Below are 17,681 nucleotides of genomic sequence, written 5' to 3'. Positions count from 1 at the left end.
TAGTAGGGTGGCAAAGAAGGACTGTTTGGGAGGTAACACTAAGCGGAGGCCTGAATGACACAGGGCGTGGGCAGGTTTGCTGCAGGAAAGGGCATCTCAGCAAAGCCCGGGTGCTGGAGAGAGCTGAGCCCATCTGTGTCCAAGGGGTGGTGAGAAGGCCAGTGTGGCAAAGGGGCGACCTAGTGGGACACAGGTGGGGGAGCAGGGAGGGGATGCCGCAGCCTGTGGTAGGAATTTGCGTGAAAATTTAATCTAAGATTGGACTCCTTACCTTATTTTTAAATTCTAGGGGTATTTCACATATTCTGTTTGTCCACCTGTTCCTAGGTGGTAGCTTCAGGTCCATGTTATCTCCTTTCCTTTGTCTTGGTTGCTATGCTGAGGAATCCACCACCTTACAAACAGGAAGACAGTATCTTCAAAGAACTGTCTGAAGAAAACAGACACACATTGTAGTGCGTTAGTCTTCCTGCATAAACTATATCAGGTCCTCACATGAGGTTAATTTTATAACAAATAGTGCGCAGTTATGAAACTGAAATCTCAATGAGTCTTACTTCATCTGTTTTGGTGTTTGTGCCTGGGCCCACTTACGAATATGGCAACACAGCTAGGGCCCCACCATACTTTCAAGGGCTCATAAAAATGTTTTAATTTATCTTAAAATCAGAAAAGAATTAACTTTTAGGTTAGAGAAAATAAGCAATATTAACATATTTGTTAGAGCCCATGAGGGTCAAGGAAGCCCTCCTGGTGCTTATATGATAACAGATACTATGGTACTGTTTATTCTCCAATACAATTACTATCAATATGGACAAACTTACATCTCCTGTCAAAGTGCAGCAACCTCACATAACAACGAAAATAGCCCCAAAGATTCATTTTCAAACTTCTTTCTCTGTATTAATGAGTTCTTCTCAAAAGTGGTTGGTGAATTATTCATTTTTAAATCACTGGTGGGATGGATTGAAAATATCTGTAAGTTACCATTCTGTTAAGACCCACCTGTCAATGCAGCAAAGTTCAGGAAGTTTGGAGCACTTTTAAGTTAAACAAATAATTTGTTAAACAAATATATATACTTCACTTTTGATTTCAACAACTACTTCAAGTACTTCGATGGGATAACAAATAAATTTCTTTGCAGGACAAAACAATTTGCTGGTCATTGTCTTCCTCATTAGAAAGTAGTTAGCCCTGGCTGGTGTGGCTCAGTGGATTGAGTGCCAGCCTGTGAACCAAAGGGTCACTGATTAGCTTTCTAGTCCGGGCACACACCTGGGTTGCAGGCCACGTCCCCAGTAGGGACCGTGTGAGTGGCAACCACACATTGATATTTCTCTCCCTCTCTTTCTCCCTCCTTTCTCTTTTTTCTAAAAATATATAAATAAAATCTTTTTTTAAAGTATTTAAAGATTATAATATTTAATACTACATTTTCAAATTCATTTAATGGAACAAGGAAATCGCAATACATGGCAATGCTGAAAGGGAACCCGGGAGTGACGGAGTGATTCTCAAAGAGCTTTGGATGTCACAACGTGTCCTTGGTATCCCTGCACACTGTGTGACCCCTGCTCCCTGATGCACAGGGAGGGCCAGTGTAAATACCCTTATCAAAGACTAGCATGGCTTAGTTTCTTTCCTCTTTAGGCCTGAAACAATTACATATAAAAGCTTTAATATTTTTATCTTGCCCATATAATAGATTATTTGACTTTGGAGTCCATTCTGTTAAACTGCCATTGGGTGTCTCTCGTTTTTTTTTTTATTCTAAAAAAGAGAATTGCCTTCTCTGCAGCTTATTTACTATGACATTGTTTCTTTTCCCTTTTTTTTGCCAATCAAAATGTTATTTAAAATAACAATAATAAACATAAGGATTACAGACACTTTTTTAACTTAAAATTTAAAAATGATTTTATTTCTTTATTTTTAGCAAGAAGGGAAAGGAGGAAGAAAGAGATGGAGAGAAACACAGTGTGTGAGGGAAACAGCAATTTGTTGACTCTTTCACGCCCCCAACTGGGGACCTGGCCTACAACCCAGGCATGCGCCCTGACGGGGAATCAAACTGGCGACCTGTCGGTCTACAGGCTGCTGCTCAATCCACTGAGCCACACCAGCCAGGGTCAGGCTCTTTCTAAATAGTCTACGCATTTATTCAGATTCTTTTCACAGTTTCTCCTATAAGTTGAAATTAATAATAGAGATTATAATTGAGGTATGTTCCAAAGCCTCTGCATATTATTCAAAAAGAACAAGCCTAGACTAGCAAAAAAATTCAAAAAGCTATGAAATATGCATATTCTTATTAAGACTGAGCAAATCAGTTTTGATCTTGAGCAATTTTTATTTTTATTTTTTACTTGTTGTTGGCTTTCTGTAAAAGTATTGCATAGTCAAATAGTAGAAACATGCTGCATGTTTATTAACCAAAAATATTTGAACGCAGAACAGCATTTTTTGTCACTCAAGCATTACGGAAGAACAGAGAAGCAAATCTTACTTTTGACAAATTGGGACTTTTAAAAAGTAAAATGACATTATCTAATTTACTAAATATTGAAAACCAGGGGGCAAAGAGAGATTAGTATTTCAGAAACAAACATTGGAAAAATAAGAGCACATTAATAGCTGAGGCAGTCATTCAATTAATTTACTATATTCAATTCAAAGTCCATTATAACATCGATTGCTAGTAATTCAATTCTAGCAATCAAGTTTAAAGCATGGCTTAGAATATTCTGAGTATTTAAGAATTTACTAGGACTACAACATCTATTAGTATTGCCAATTACTTTTTTTCAAAATGAGTGCAGGGGAAGCCTGGGAAAATAAACCAGTGTTGAAGCAGCATTGTCAAATACATTTGTAAAGTACGTGGCCACAAAACTGTGCTTCAGCTCATCAAATTTGCCTTGACCTAATCCATATTTACCAGTCTACTTCCTCCTAGCTATTTTCATCATCTTCTATCATTAAACTAAGACAGTAGTTCTTAGTCTTAAAAATGAGCAGAAATAACCCCCTGGGGGAAGTAATACCTACCTACCTCTTTGACCGCACCTTCTCTGTCTACTTTGAGGCTTCTTCTTCTTCCTCTGTCCCCTAAATGTTCCTGCCTGAGGTTTGTTCAAGTCTTGACTCTTTACTTTTCATGCTCTTGCCTTTGATAATCTCATTTACTCTATGATTTCAATTATTGGTTCCCTGAAGAAAGACCCCAAATTTGTGACTCTAGCTGAGACTTTTCAAGCTACAGGTTTGCATCCCCACTTCCTGCTGGTCACCTACATGTGGATATATTACAAGTAATACAAACTTAATGTCTGCAAAAGCAAAAGCACAATCTTTTTCCATAGTCAATTTAGCTCCTCTGTTTTTGTTAATGCGTCATTCCCCTGCCTATGTTGCCTTGAGAGAGGTCTTTGAATCTTCTTCCTCCTCTCTTATGGATCCATCCTTACTATCATCACGTGCACTATTATTACCAATAATGTCTTAACTAGTCTTTTCTCCAGCTGAGGAACATGTCAATTGGAAGCATCATTCTAAAGCATAACTTTAATCATGTTTCTTATCTTCTTTAAAGATATTTGCATCTGATTATGTATGGAAAAATGTTCAGTCTTCACCCTGCTGCTCAAGAATTTAATGATGTCATACTTGTCTAGATTCATTGCCCATTATCCTATCCCTTATAGTTTATATACAAAGTTAAACTTTATTACTATTTCCTCAGTACAATATGCATGCATCATCTTGTCCCTCCACCTTTGATACTGTGCATCCTGCCTCTAGCTAGAAGTGCTGCACAACCTTCAAAACCTAATTAAATATTTGCTAAGAAGCTTTATCAGATAGCTCAAGCTTAACTGTCATCTCTGTTTATTTATTCCCAAGGGCACCATGATGCAATGGAAAGGGCGTGGGCTTAGAAAATCTCTACATCTAGGTTCTGAAATCATTCTTCATAGCTACAAAATGGGAATAATGCAGTTTACCAAGAAGTTCAGAAGAAATTTTGTATGGTGTGATTGACATCATCAGGAGAGTCCCTGGCTGGTTTAGCTCAGTGGATTGAGTGCAGGCCTGCGAACCATCATCAGGAGAGAGGCCAGTTGAATGGCTACCAAGAAGCTGAGAAGTTAGAGGGCCAAGCACTTGAGGCTGATTAACAAGATAAACACAGCCCTTGCCTTCAGGAAGCTAACAGTATTAGAGTCTAAATTCCCCTCAGCCCAGAACCTAGTCCTTTACTTTGCAGAATCAGAAACAACCTGGAATTGATTGGATCAATGGATATGATCTTGCTAACAACAAATACCCTTAATCCCGATGCCAGAAAAACAATTATTTATTTATATCGAAAATGTAACTGTCAAACAGATCCCTCAACAATTGTCTAACCAGATAGCTGTATGGAATCAGAAATAAAATGGAAAAGATGAAAATATCTGGTGGACTTGGGCTCCGATAGTCAGATGGGTCAATTTCTAAAACAGGTAGACTTTCTTTCTTAATGTATGTGTATAATGTGATAGCACCTGGAATATCATTATTTAAGAGAGACCCCAGAACAATACCCCTCTCCCATTTTCCTCAATTTCTGAAAGAATTTGCAGAAGAGGTTCCCAGATATTCCTATGCATCTTAAAGGCAGGGATGAAAATGAGTGCCACAGATCTCTGCACCAGGTGCTGCCTCATGGTGACCCTGAGGATAATGATAAGAGAAAAGAATAGAACTCTGAACTAAATTTTGAGCAGGTCTTATGAATCCTCATTTGCTAAAGAGAAATCACTGGATATGAAAGAATAGACTAACTGAGTATCTGCCATTAACAAAATACCAGCTCAGGGTCAAAGACTAAATTTTTGTACCGAGTGAAAAGACATGTCCTTGTTTTCATACCTATTTTTAAGTTGTGGATTGTAGTCCCACACAATTATGTGTTTACTAATATATTATCTAAGTTTCTTGAGGACTGTGGCAAGGCCTGGTTTGGCTTTCTATTAGAATACCATGCTCAATAGACAATATTTTGCACCAATGCTTAAGAAAGGAATAAAGGACTATCTTTAACTACGGGGCATGCACCTAGACATTGCCTGCACTTGGGTAAACCCCCTTGTAAGACAGACACTTGGTAATTGGAAGAGGACATGTGAAGCAGGCCTTAGAAGGCATGAGACTTAAGTAGTACTAAGTTGGCACCAGGAGGGAGGTTGAAATGTTATCTCTAGCTTCTTCCTATTCCTTCCACAGCTGTCTCCTCTTTCCAAACCAATTTAAGGAGTGGAACTGACTTACGGTTTTTATTACAATGCAAGACAGCTTCAGTGATAACTGTTAGGAAACTCTGAAGAAAAAATAAGTTTCTTACAGGCCCTGGAGTGTACCAGGCAGGCCAGGGGGCACACCACCAGGTAAGTCGAGGACAGAATGTGAGAGTGCTTGCACACGAACACTCTCGCATGCACGCAGACGTGCACACAGGAGCAGACAGGAGCCTCTGGCTCTGCTTTTACTGGGTCGAGGCTGGGGACCTAAAGTTCCTCAGGCTCTCTCTTAATTAGTGAATCTAAAATATAAGAGTGGTAATTTAAAATAAGGGGATAGAAAAAAAAAACAAGTAGCCCAAATAGTTACTTATGAAATCAACCAAGATCTAAAACAAAGGAACCACAGTGGAGGAGGTGGCCTGGCTCTTCATTTGAGTCCTGTGGCTGGCAAGGTGTTTGTTAAAGATAGACTTTGTTGAAGTAGACACCTCTTTGAAGTGGAGGCCTGAGCAATTAAAAGTTAGGTGGGGCACTTGTTTTACAAAAGAAAAAGGTGCTGTTGGGGCTCACACTATAATTACTCAGTGTTTGTGGCAATGCTGGTATAAATAAACAAACCTACTTTCACCATGTTGGTCACGTAACAGGAGAGCATGTAAAATTACAGTAATAAGCTATACCAGCTAGGTTTGTGTAAGTGCACTCTATGATGTTTGCACAGCAAAGAAATTGGCTGGTAATAGGTTTCTCAGAAAGTATCCCCAAGGTTAAGCAGCATGTGACTGTGTTGTTATATATCCATCACTAGTTCATTTCAAACATTTATGAGGTGGCTTGCAAATACACTGCAAGTAACAATAAAAACAACAACCCAAGTACACAGAAGGAAGTCAAAGTCAATGCTGAAAATAAGGAAAGCAAAATAAACTCAAGCCAAGGGTAGTAATCATGCGTGGAGTGCAAGCTCTGGGATCCATATACTTGAGATAAATTGCCTCCAATAGTGACACTGAGCTTTCTTGCACAAGTACTTGAACTTTGCAGATATATTCTGATTTCCTTAGAAAGTCCAAGTTCTTTAGAAGGTGAGCAAAATGAGCATCTTTAGGGGAAACACAGGGTGTATATGCATTTCTTTAGGTTCACTGTCAGATTTCCTTAGGCCTAAACACATGGTATATTGCTGGTTTTAAAACTATTACCTAAGCCCTGACTGGTGTAGCTCAGTAGATTGAGCATGGGCCTGCAAACCAGAGTATTGCGGTTCAATTCCTAGTCAGGGCACATGCCTGGGTTGCAGGCCAGTTCCCAGCAGGTGGCGCATGAGAGGCAACCATACATTGATACTTCTCTCCCTCTCTCCTTCCCTTCCCCTCTAAAGGTAAATAAATAAAATCTTAAAAAAAAAAAAAGACCCTGTTACCTAAAGAATAGTCCTTCAGAGAATTTTCATCTCTATATCTTACAACTCTCCCAATCCTTTTGCTTTTTAAAATATCCTGGTGATCACTTAAGACGTTCATTCCAAGGCTAGTCATTGCTGTTCAAATAAAAGATACTCAATTTTTTTCATGTTTCAACAAAATTCATAAGGGAACTATATCCAGTCACTGAAAGTAATCAAAGTTAAAATATAAAATAGCTGCATTTTACACTTTCATATACAAAGTTGGTGGCAGAATCTCTGTGACCCATCTGGAGCCGAACAGTCTAAGACAGTGCACATTTTTGATCTAATACAGCAAGGCATGCATGGTGTGCTGACAGGCACTCACTAAGAGTCATGCTTCCAAGACTGGGGAAACAGCATGCACTGGGAGTCCTGTTGTGCTTTCCATTTTCACTGAAATGAGATGACATTGCACTGAATGTGGCTTGTAAAAGTGTCAGGCTGATAGTTTTGGAGCTGGAAATTCCTTCCTGCAAATCAACAGCCACACAGGTAGAATATACTACAAATTTGCTGACATGTTTAGTGTGGGACTTAATTTATAAGCATATCAAAATTTTTATGTGAATGAGGTTGAACATCTCAAGGCTGTGGTAGGAGACAAATCAACAAGTTTATAAGAAGCGCAAGTAACTTTGCAGGTCAATTCCATTTTTGCTCCTAAAAATTTCAGTTTTAATTGAGAACCAAGGTTATTTCAAATGGCCATTCATGGCAAAGAACCAGTTAATAGAAGATAATGGGATTCCCCAATAGATGTGCTTCTGTAAAATCGGTCTTACACTACCTAATCACGGCACCACCCTCCTATTTAAGAACTGATATTGTTACTCTTATACTACTGTGCTTTATATTACTTCAGGTCTGGACTTCTTCTAAAATCCACTGGGGAAAAAATGTATGGCTCCTGGATCAGATGAAAGATGCTTAAGCCTTTCCCACAATCATAAATTGCTTTACTAGCACAGCTGTCTATCAGAAGAGGGTTACAGAAGTCCTGGAGTAAAATATAAAATAGGTTAAGACTTGATGAAAGGACATTATCAAATAAAGCATTTGTCAACTCTAGAGGATAGTAGAAAAGCTGAGCAAATTTTGATCCTCTTGTGAGGACTATGATAATAGGGTGCTATCAAGGTGGAGAAAGGGTCAGTGTTAACACCCCTTGATCTGGGATGGGTCAGCAAAAGGATGTGCTAGAGTAGTAATGGGTAAGTCTTTAGAAGATCTAGAGCTTAGCTTTGCATAATCTCTGTATTATTTTGAAATTTTATTTTGCAAATCAGTCTCATAAGCAATGAAAATATATAACCAAGTGCTCCAAAAAACTGTAAGATGAATAAAATAAAGCAGAAGAAGCAGACAATAGAGACACACAGGGGCTTCAAAAATTGGCACCATCAGACAGATACAAACAACAACTATTATTTTCAAGAAGGTAAGAGAAAAGATTGAGAATTTTAGCAGGTATTTAGAAACTTAAAATAAGAAAACCAAAATTATGTATAAATGAATGGGTTTATTCATACCTTGGACTTAGCTATAATAAAGATATATCAAGAAAAAATACCTGGAATAAAGCATGAAGAAATTAAAAAGTTGGTAATACATAAGTAGAGAGTGATAAGGTCTAAGATACATATAATTAGAATCCCAGAAAGGGAGAAAGGAGAGTAGGCACTATTTAAAGAGACAATGGCTGAAAACATTTCCAAGCTGACAAAAAATATAATGTCACAGAATCAAGAGCACTTACACACTGCAAGAGGAATTAAAACAACAACACCTAGACATATCACAGTAAAATTACTGAAAAGCAAGAAAAAAGGTAAATCTTAAGGGGCTAGATAAGTCAAATTACATTAAAAATACATGACAATTATATTGAGTTGATTTCTCAATATAAATAATTAAGCCAAACTAATGGAAAGATATATTCAAAGTGTTGAAAGAAAGTATTGCCAACCAAGAATTCTACAGCCAACAAAATATCATTTAAATATGAGACTGAGCAGAAAAGAACATTTAACAAAATCTTATCATTCATTTTAATAAGAACACTAGAAAATTAGGAATAGAAGTTAATTTTTTTAACATGATAAAAGGCATCAATGAAAGGCCCAATACCGTCCATGTCCATGAGTCTCTTTTCCTTTTTGCTCAATCCCTCCACCCCCTAACTACCACCCTCCCCGCACCACTGGCTGTCATCTGCTCTCCATCTACGAGTTCCCATTTTCATTGTTAGTTCAGTTTGGTCGTTAGATTCCACATACGAGTAAAATCATACAGTATTTGTCTTTCTTTGACTGGCTTATTTCACTTAGCACAATATTTTCCAGGTCTATCCATACTGTCACAAAGAGTAAAATTTTCTTCTTCTTTTTTTTTAATGACCGAATAGTATTCCATGGTGTAAATGGCCCATTGTTTTATCCACTCATGTACTGATGGATTCTTGGGCTGCTTCATATCTTGGTGATTGTAAATAATGCTGCAATGAACATAAAGGTGCTTATGTTCTTTCAAATTAGTGCTTTGGGTTCCTTCGGATATATTTCCAGAAGTGAGATAGCTAGGTTGAAAGGCAGATTCACGATCTTGTGAATAGAATCCACTAAATACACCCCAAAATTATTAGAACTAATAGATATGTTTCTCAAGGCTGCAGAATACAAGATCAAAATATAAAAATTGATTTTATTTTTATCAACTAGGAATGAAGAATCCAAAAATTAGGAAAACAATTCCATTCATATTATCATAAAAAATAAGGTACTTTGTAATAAATTTAAAAAAATAGTATCACATTTATAATCTGAAAACTACAAAACATTGTTGAAAGAAACTAAAGAAGACTTAAATGAATGAAAAGATATCCTGTGTTCATGGATTAGAAGACAATACTTTTAAGTAAAAAAATACTCCCCAAATTGAACTACAGATTCAATACAATCTCTATTAAAATCTCAGTTTCTTTGCAGAAACTGACATGTGGATTTTAAAATTCAAGAGGGCATTCAAATAATGCAGATATTTTAAACAATCTCATAAGAGAAGAACAAAGTTAGAGTACTAACAGTTCTCAATTTCAAAATTTACTACAAATCTACAATAATAAAAATAGCAGTACTTGCATAAGAAAAATGTCAGATGAAATAGAATTGAAAGTCAAGAAATAAACTTTCATGTTTATGGCCAATTGATTTTATACAGGAATGCCAAAACAATTCAATGAAAAAGAAATAGTCTTTTAAATAAATGATGCTGGGATAACTGGATATACACATGTGAAATAATAAACTTGGACTCCAATCCCACATTATATATAAAAATGTATCATAAGCTTAAATGTAAGGGCTAAATGTCTAATGTTCTTAGAATATATAGGAGTATTATATACCTCTGTGACCTTGGCCTTCTTAGCCGCATCACCAAAAGCATAGGTATTGAAAGAAAAAATAAAGTTATCAAAATTAAAAACTCTGTGATTCAAAGATATCATTAAAAAAGTAAAAAGACAACCCACATTCTAAGTCATAAATCTTATAATGGATTGTATCTAGAATATGTAAAGAAACTCTATTGGTCAATAATAAAAAGGCAATGACCCCACTAGAAATGGGGAATGGATCTGAACAGACACATCTCCAAAGATATACAAATGGTCCACAGGCATATGAAAATATGTGCAACATCTCTCACCATCTGGAAAATGCAAATCAAGACCATAAGATTTTAAGGAACCCTCTGGAATGGCTATACTCAAAAGACAGAAAATAAGCATTAATCAAAATGTGTGGAAATGGGAACTTTTATATATTGCTGGTAGGAAAGTAAAGTTGTACAGACACTTTAGAAAATATTCTGGTAGTTCCTCAAATGATTAAACAGAGTAACCATATGGCTCTGCAATTTCAATGAGGAATAAAGACATATGTCAGCATAAAAATTTGTACACAAATGTTCATTGTGGCACTATTCACAATAGCCAAAAAGTGGAAAAAAATCCAAATGTCCATCAACTGATAAATGAATAAATAAAAAGTATAAACATGCAATAGAACATTACTCCTCAATAAAAAAAGAATTAGGTACTAATATATGCTATAACATGTATGAACCTTAAAAACAAGTGAATGTATACAGTCTTAAAGGAAAATATATTGTCTGATTCCTATTATATAGAATGTCCAGAAAGTAGATTTGTGGTTACCTAGAGCTGCATGAGTTGCTAATGGGTATGGTTTCTGTTTAGGGTGATGATAATATTTTTAAATTGATTTTAATGTTGGTTGCACAGATGTATGTATATATATAAAAAGCCATTGAACTGTACTTTTCAAATGGTGAATTGTATGGCAAGTGGATATCTTAATATTGTCATTAAAAAGTGAAGTTGAAATAAAGACATTTTCAGGCAGATAAAAGATAATTGCAGACTCAGTAGAAAAAATATAATTGTAGTTTAAAATTTGATGGCTTTGGAAAGAATGATGTCCAACAAAAGGGCATATATATTAATAAAACCAAATGAGCATTGACTGTGTGAAACAATATTAATGATAACTTATTGAGATATAATACACGTCACAGGCAGAGATTTATAGATGCAATAGTTGCATAGAAATTGAAAGGAGAGTAAATAGGGAAACAGTGTTCTAAGATTTTTACATTGTCTGGAAAGATGATAAAGTAAATATATTTTAATATTAAGGATATATGTTGTGACTTCTAATCAAGACAGAGGTGTAGATAAATATGGTTATCTCCTCACACAATGACATCAAAAATTACAGCTAGACCACAAAACAAGTATCACCCAAAATCATGAGAAAATTGAGCTATATGGAAGTCCGACAACTAAGGAATTAAAGAAGTCCCATTCATTCAGATATGCAGGAGGGGTGGAGATGTGGAAGTGCACAGAGATGCAAAGAGGCACAGAGAAGCAAAACAGGCAGTCTCACACCCATGTGTGGTGGACAAAAATCAGAAGGTATACCTCAGGAGTGAGGGAGCCCAGTCCCATACTAGACCACCCAGCCCAGGGTTCCAGTGCCAGGAAGACAAGTCCTCAGGACTTTTGGCTATAAAAATCAGTGGGTTGGGCTGCAGAAGAAACTGTGAGATTCTCAGGAGTCTCCTCTTAAAGGGTCCACAAAGGACTAGGATTTATACAGACTCACCCCCTGTGGGCTTCAGCATCAGGGTAACAGTTGGAGGGGCAGCAGTGGCGTATGGGGAGAAATTAAAGTGTCTGGCATCAGGGTGAATGCCAGGAAACAGCTTCTTCCCTGACGAAACTCCAGAGGCCAGGGAGTGGCATTGTCTCCTCTCTGGGCCCTCCTCCATACAGAACCACAGGGCAGCAACACAGGGTGTCCCACCCTGGTGATTACCTAAGGCTCTACCCCATCCAACTTACCAGTGGTCTTTACTACAATAGGCCACACTAATAAGACAGAGTCAAAGCAGCTCTACCTAATATACAGAAACAAACACAGGGAGGCTGCCAAAATGAGAAGACAAAGAAATATGGCCCAAACGAACAAACAAAAACAAAACAAAACTGTAGAAAAAGAAGTAAACACAATGGAGATAAGCAATCTATCAGATGCAGAGTTCAAAACACTGGTTATTAGGATCCTCAAGGAATTCATTGGTTACTGTAGCAATGTCAAACAGACCCAGACAGAAATGAAGGTTATAATAAGTAAAATAAAAAAATAAATTTACAGGGAACCAATAGTGGAGTGGATGAAGCCAAGAATCAAACCAATGATTTGGAACATAAGGAAGGAAAAAAAATTCAATCATAACAGCAAGAAGAAAAAAGAAGAAAAAAAATGAGGATAGACTACAGAGACTCTGGGACAACTTTAGATGTTCCAACATTGAGTTATATGGATGACAGAGAATAAGAGAAAGGGCAAGAAATTAAAAACCTACTTGAAAAAATAATGACAGAACACTCCTTAATTTGGTGAAGGAAATACACTTACAAGTCCAAGAAGCACAGAGATGTGTACTTATTTTGTCCAAATAAGATGTACAAAAAGAGGACCACACCAAGACACATCATAATTAAAATGTCAAGGTTAAAGACAGAGAATCTTAAAAGCAGTAAGAGAAAAGCAGATAGTTACTTACAAGGAGTTTCCAAAATACTGGCAGCTGCTTTCTCAAAAGAAAATTTGCAGGTTAAAAGGGACTGGCAAGAAGTATCAAAGAGATGAAAAGCAAGGACTTACAACCTAGATTACTCTATCCAAGAAAGCTATCACTTAGAATGGAAGGGCAGATAAAGTGCTTCCCAGACAAGGTAAAGCTAAAGAAGTTCATCATCACCAAGCCATTATTACATGAAACGTTAAAGGGACTTAAATTTAAGAAAAAGCAGAAGATCAACACTATGAACATTAAAATGGCAATAAATTCACAACTATCAACAACTGAATCTAAAAAACAAATTAGGCAAACAAGCAGAACAAAAACAATCGTAGATATGCAGATCATTTGGAGAGACATCAGTTTAAAAGGGGGAGGATGACAATCTGGGAAAAGGTGCTGGGATTAAGAAGTACAAATAGGTAGGTACAAAATAGACTGGGGGATATTAAGGACAGTACAGAAAATGCAGTAGCAAATGGACTCATATAAATGACCCCTGGGCATACACTAAGTGGGGAACTGCCAGAGGAAATGTCAGGTACCAGATGAAGAGGAGCAAAGGGGGAAAGTTGGGACAACTCTAATAGTAAAATTGATAAAATATGTTTTTGAAAAGAATATATGTTATGATCTGATATGATCAGTAAAAGACCAGTAAAATGTCCTAAGTTAAAATGTCCTTCTATTTAACAGATGGCACACTCAAGTTAGGTAATTTGAAAAGAGTTTAACAAAGGTGCTCTTTACCAAGATGTGAGAAGATTTAAACAAACAAAAAAATACAACAGGAAATAATGCAGAACTCCACTGTCTCAAGAATTGTGGTGGGTCTGGGATGGTACTCAGTTTGCAAGCTGACAAACTGAGTTTTCCCAGGCCAGTTTTGAAGCCCAGATCCATCTGAGAAAGAGCCTTGCTCACTGAGAAGTTAAGACAACACTCGGGAGCATGACAGGGCAGCAGGAAGATTTTGTGGGATTGGTTCAAGTTCTTAATATGAAAAATAGCCTTCTCCAGTGCCCAGTGAAGTTTTGAGAGACTAAAATATGAAAACTGGGCTTGCAAACTAGACTGGAAAATGTAAAGGAGCCTTGCTCACTCACCAGTTAAGAAAAAGCTCAGGAGCCGTGCCAGGCAGTTTTTTGCCTAATGGATTTCAGGTTGGTCAGAAGGAAAATATTCTTCTATAGTGCCACGATAAGTTCTTTGAGGGTAAAATAAAAAAATGGGGACTAAAAAAACAGCATGGAAAAGTAAAGTGGGCTTTCTAACACTGGAGTTAAGACAAAACTCAGGAGCCTTGCCAGATGTTTTTTTTTGGCAAAGGGGTTTCAGGTTCCTCAGATGAGAAATAGCCTTCTCTAGTGTTGTGTTATGTTCTTTAAGGCTCAAATTAAAAAAAAAAAACTGGGCTTGACAAACTATCTTTGGAAAAATAAAGAAGCCTTTCTCACACTGCAGTAAGAGAAAACTCGGTAGCCTTGCCGGGTGTTAAGACAAAACTCAGGAGCCTTGCCGGATTTTTTTTTTTTTTGGCAAAGGGGTATCAGGTTCTTCAGATGGGAAATAGCCTTCTCTAGTGCTGTGTTATGTTTTTTGAGGCAAAATTAAAAAAAAAAAAACTGGGCTTGAGAAACTGGGCTTGAGAATGGCTTTGACGTTTTTAATATGAAACATAGCCATCTCCAGTGCCCTCTTCAGTTCTTTGAGACTAAAATATAAAAACTAGGCTTCAGAAACTGGCCTTGGAAGAGTAAAGGAGACTTTTTTTACCCTGGAGGTGAGAGAAAACTTGGGAGCCTTGCCAGGTGTTTTTTTGCCAAATGGCTTTCAGGTTTTTAATATGAAAAATAGCCTTCCCCTGTGCCCTCTTCAGTTCTTTGAGGCTAAAATATAAAAACTGGGCTTGAAAAACTAGCCTTGGAACAGTAAAGGAGCCTTTCTCACACTGCAGGTAAGAAAGAACTCGGTAGCCTTGCCGGGTGTTTTTTTGCCAAATGGCTTTCAGGTTTTTAATATGAAAAATAATCTTCTCCTGTGCCCTGCTAAGTTCTTTGAGGCTAAAATATAAAAACTGGGCTTGAAAACTGGCCTGGGAAAACTATTGTAGTTTCAAGGATGCTGGCATAAGACACAACTGTCCTGCGCCAGAGACAAAGGATAGTTAGTCACTCACATCAATAGCAGTAGCCAGAGTCTCAGCATTTGTTGTTCCTGAGCCTTAAATTTTCAAAGGGTGACAAGAAGAAGGTCAAGTAACAACTACACATGCAGTGGATTGCACTGCAGGGGAGAAGCCATGCAACCTGGAAATTAGGGGGAAAAGAAAAGTGTCTTAACTTCACATTCTTCCCACTGTTCAGTTTGTTCCGCTGTGTCTTCCACTGAACAAAATCAACTAGAAGTCAAACACCAAGGCAGCATTTTGATGTCATTCATAAAGTTGACCTTCCTTGGGCCAGGGCTAGGGTGGAGAGGGATAGAAAGTGGATCTGATGGAGCAAATAGGTAAGCAGAGCAGGGAAGATGGTGCAACAGAAAAGAAGATTTAAGGGGGCAGGGGAGTAACACAGAAATGGTTACACAAAGAGATAGCACTTAATGAGATAGAGATTTAAGTCAAAATGTGTAAGTGCTTCATTTAAAAGCAATAATTGTATGCTAGGATAAAAATCAAATGAAACAAAAACCTTCTAATCATATGTCATTTACAAAAGATACCTTTAAAACATGGAAGTAAAAAATATGGACACTGAAAGTATGGAGAAAAGATGTACCATAAAGCATCAACTTAAATTTATTAATTTCAGACAATGACTTGAAGGCAGAAAAGTTACTAGAGATAGAGGAGGACACCTTAAAATGTTACATACTTCAATTTATTAAGAAGACCTAATAATTCTAAATTTGTAAAATAATTACTAAAATTAACCTCTAAAAGTATAGCCTTAAAATATACAAAGCAAAATTAAAATATAGAGTAAATATGCATTTAAAATTCTACAATCATAATGGGAGATTGTAATATAATGTCTCTTTGAAAATAATGCAATAAATAAAAAATTCAGTGCAAATACAGAAAATTTAAACAACATGGTTGACAGATTTGATATCATTGAAATATTATGTATAATAATGAATCTAACAACTGCAGAAGATGCCTTCTCTTCAACACACATAGTATAAATATTGACCATATGCTGGGCCATAAAGCTAGTTTCAACAAATTTCAAAGACTGAAATCACACAAAGTATATTCTGTGACAACAAGGTAATTAAAACACATATTTAAAATAAAGAACAGGACTTCCAGCCAAAATGGAGGTGTAGGTAGACACACTGTGTCTCCTCACACAACCAAAATAAGGATAACAATTTAGAAACAGAAAAACAACCAGTACTGACAGAAAAATGAACTGTATGGAAGTCCAACAACCAAGGAGTTAAAATAAACACATTCATCCAGACCAGGAGAGGCAGAGTCAGGCAGCCAGGTGGAGAAGGGTTGAGGCAAAAAAAGCAGTAGCTGGCAGACCCCAGGCACAGGGTGGCAGCAGGCAAACCCAGCGAAGTGGCGGATTGTGGACAAGCATGGCATGTGAGGCAGCTGGCTGACCAGGTGGTCTTACATTTACACTCAGATAAACCAGGCAAAACTGGGGAGAAAGACAGACCGCAAACCCCAGGGCCCCAGTGCCGGGAAATAAAGCCTAAAAACACCGATTGAAAATACCTGTTGAGGCACAGGGACAGACTCCCAGCCTCACAGTAGAGTTCATTAGAGAGACCCACAGGGTCCTAGAATGTACACAAGCCCAACCACCTGGGAACCAGCACCAGAAGGGCCCAATTTGCTTGTGGGTAGGGGGGTAAATGATTGAAACCCAGCAGAGAGCAGAGCAAGTGCCATTGTTCCCTCTTTGACCCCTGCCCCACATACAGCATCACAACCCAATGACTGGGTTGCCCTGTCCTGGTGAACACCTAAGGCTCTCCCCTCATTGTGTAACAGGCACATCAAGACAAAAAAAATGGCCCAAATGAAAGAACAGATCAAAACCCCAGAAAAAATACAACTAAGCAATAAAGAGACAGACAACCTATCAGATGCACAGTTCAAAGCACTGGTGATCAGGATGCACACAGAATTGGCTGAATTTGGTTGTAAATTAAATGAAAAAATAAAGGATACACTAAGTGAAACAAAGGGAAATGCACAGGGAACCAATAGTGATGGGAAGGAAACTGGAACTCAAATCAATGGAGGGAACCAGAAGAAAGAAAGAAACAACCAAACAGAAAAGAAGAAACAAGAATTCAGAAAAAAAATGGGGAGAGGCTTAGGAACCTCCAGGACATCTTAAAATGTTCCAACATCCAAATTATAGGGGTACCAGAAGGGGAAGAGGAACAGCCACAAGTGGAAAACTTATTTGAACAAATAATAAAGGAGAACTTCCCCAGTCTGGCAAAGGAAATAGACTTCTTGGAACCTCAGAGAGTCCCAAAGAAGTTGGACCCAAGGAGGAACACACCAAGGCACATCATAATTACATTACCCAAGACAAAAAATGAAGGAGAGAATCCTAGAAGCAGCAAGAAATAAGGAGACAGTTACCTACAAAGGAGTTCACCTTAAGACTGTCAGCCGATTTCTCAAAAGACACCTTACAGGCAAGAAGAGGCTGGAAAGAAGTATTCCAACTCATGAAAGGCAGGGACCAATACATCCAAGATTGCTTTATCCAGCAAAGCTTTCATTTAGA

General features: G+C 37.5%; 1 long non-coding RNA gene across 2 annotated transcripts in view; it reads right to left on the bottom strand.

Moving 5' to 3' along the window:
- LOC119047625 (uncharacterized) overlaps window positions 1-17,681 on the bottom strand; it is a 41,406-nt gene that overhangs the window by 15,427 nt on the left and 8,298 nt on the right. The window contains exons 3-4 of one of the 2 annotated variants that reach the window (XR_008391595.1): window positions 1,091-1,234; window positions 272-430 (exon numbers count right to left, since the gene is read on the bottom strand). This is a non-coding gene — a long non-coding RNA (uncharacterized LOC119047625). The remainder of the gene's footprint in view (window positions 1-271; window positions 431-1,090; window positions 1,235-17,681) is intronic. The other variant, XR_008391596.1, reaches the window with a different exon arrangement.

This window comes from Artibeus jamaicensis, unplaced genomic scaffold (genome assembly GCF_021234435.1).
Source record: "Artibeus jamaicensis isolate MK-2021 breed Jamaican fruit bat unplaced genomic scaffold, CSHL_Jam_final contig_391, whole genome shotgun sequence".
NCBI lineage: Eukaryota > Metazoa > Chordata > Mammalia > Chiroptera > Phyllostomidae > Artibeus > Artibeus jamaicensis.
The sequence above is the reverse complement of the archived record's forward strand: the minus strand, read 5'-3'. Positions and strand labels throughout refer to the sequence as shown.